We start from the raw sequence: 2,776 nt of genomic DNA, 5'->3' as shown, positions 1-2,776 counted from the left end.
AGAAAATTATTCTGGATTTATGGTGTTATTTATCAATTTGGTTTTGTATTGATTAGCCTTAAACCCTAAATGACTTACTAGATTGTTTATTTTTATTGTAATGTGTTGCGGATCTTTATCTTAATCCTTAATGATGGTATTTATTTAAAAATTTTATTTTGTTGAGTGACAATATCTTATGACAATTTAAATCATTTTACTTGATAAATTTTCTTGTGGTACTCTTATGTAAGAAGAAAAATAGTCTTCATGAATCACAAAAATAAATAAATAAATAAATCGATAAATCAGACCAAACTAGATCATTTAAACCATATTGGTTTGATTCGGTTTCAATCTTCTATTGGTTCGGTTTGATTTCTAGAAATGTCAAACCGTTTAAGGCTGGTTTGGCTTAGGTTTGAACATGAAATCGATCCAAACCGGATCATGCTCACCCCTACCCACAAGCATGACCATGGAGGAGGTTGGTGAAAACTCTTCCAGTATTTAGAAAAATGAAAAAAAGAAGAGATATTGTAATGGAAAAGATTATGAAGGGGAATTGAGAAAAAGCTTATCTGAGGGCTTCGACAAACCCTTTTCTCATATAAAGAGCTCCAACAATCTTTCTACTACTGATATAGGACTAAAAGATCTCAATAAGGTAGCCAAAGGAAAAACATCTTTGGAAAGTAACTTATTTAAAAATTTTGAATTTCTAAATTTAAATTTCGCTGCAACCCCCGCCCCGCCTCCCACCCCAGCCAATATATACCTATGTTTTGCAATACCAAATTGTGAAAGAAATAAAATCTCATTTTCACCTTATTTCTCTACTCACTCAGTCACCTGCAGCAGTTGATGCTGATCTCTATTATTGTTGACTAATATTGTTATGGTTACGTATTCAGATGTGCCAGATTCCTTGATATATACCATGTCCATTATCTTTTTAGGTTCCTCTCCTATGTACTCTGGTGTTCTATTAGGCTTGTAACTGTCTTGACAAAAACTATCTTGTAACTGACATATTTTTCTTTGGTAATGAAAGCTTAAAGCTTCTGAATGTTACCCAAAAAACAAAAAAAAAAAAAAATCATTATTCAAGTTTTCCAGAGGAAATGACCAAAGATATGAGAGAGCAAAGGCACAGCATGAGGTAAATGGTATCTAAACTATTTGTACCAACCATTATCCATTGGCAAAGACTCCCAAATAAATCTACTCACAGAGCCTCATCTTCTTAATTTATTTGGGTATTAACTTGTAACAGCTGCTACGCAGTTGGAGAGAATGCTTTATATGTTTTAATTGCATTGGAAAAGTATCATGCTTCGTATGTTTGTATAAAATATAAGATTCCTATAAATAACAAAATATCCAAGATATATATATAATGTAACACACTTCAAAATAAAGAAGCATGACAATAATAAGGTGTTTTAGGAGAATCCTTTTACTTGTGTGGCTACATTTAAACATAATGAAATTTTGTTGGAAGATTTTCACTTGCTAATTTTTCTTTCTTTCTTTATTTTTTTTATTTTTTTATTTGAGCTGTGATTTCTGTTTGTAACATGTTCTATGCAAAACATTAGTGTTTTAGGAGACTAAAATAGCTTCAAGAAATATTTTCTGAAGCAAACGAAGGGTATGGATAATTTGGCTTAAAGAGTTTGAGACTCTAAATAGCTCAATTTTGGAATCTTTCATGAAAATGTGACTAACCTAATATCCTAGGTTGAAATCTAGGTTGGAAACTTAAGAGTTAACCGAATATTTGTGGATTCCACTAATAAAAATTCTATTTGACTGTTGTAAAACAAAATCAATATTAAAATGAAACTTTGCCCATTCTTCTTTTCTCCACTTTCTTGCATGTCCAATTTTTCTAACTTCTTCAAGTGCCGTTGATAAACATTCATATTATTTAATTAAATTATATATATATTTTTAGTCATATGCTGATTAATGAGTTATATATTCATGTAAACCAAGCTTGAGAGGACTAGAACAATAAACAATAGCAAAGTCATCACCATCAGTAGCAACATGATTGTAGCATAATCATATCATAGTTCATAAGTTCCAAAAATAAGTCATGAAGGATTCACTTAGAAAAAACAATTTGCATGATTGAAAATTCTTGATTAACTCGACTTCTTGAAAATTATTCGGACTGCTACCCTGTGCAAGGGTAACATATCTCTTGGTGAATGTCTCTAATAATTTCATCAGATACCGGATTATTGGTCAAATTGGAAGATAATTAACTTAGATCTGAATACTTCAATAATTTTTTTTTTTTTTTTACGGGTATTGGCACGTAAGTGGAATTACATCCCCATTTCATAATGTTTTAATTGCACAGGATTTCTTTAGCCCCATCCTCAAATTGAGTGTTGGAAGACATAGACGGACACAATCACACAAATGGACGGTTCGATAAATATCTCCTAAGGTGCATAAAATTCTTGCATCCGCGGCTGTATTGCCTTGTAGCGGTCCCGGGTATCTAATGCCCAGTGACCACATCAACCTAATGGTCCTAATGTGGAGCATTATATTATCTCCCACCTTTCCTTCATGATCATTAAAGGATCAGCAACACTGGCAGGAGCATCTGACTGTGGTCCATCCATGGATGGTACACCTGAACACTGCTGGATATCTGCCTACAAATCAGCCAAGCTTCTTATCATTCCACGAACATCTAGGGCTTTGGTTTCTTTTTTCTTTTTATTTTTTTGAATGGCCTAGGGCTTTGATTTATTAAGTGGCTGGAACAGCCAAC

Source organism: Elaeis guineensis, chromosome 2 (assembly GCF_000442705.2).
Source record: "Elaeis guineensis isolate ETL-2024a chromosome 2, EG11, whole genome shotgun sequence".
Lineage (NCBI taxonomy): Eukaryota > Viridiplantae > Streptophyta > Magnoliopsida > Arecales > Arecaceae > Elaeis > Elaeis guineensis.
This window is presented reverse-complemented; position numbering follows the sequence as displayed.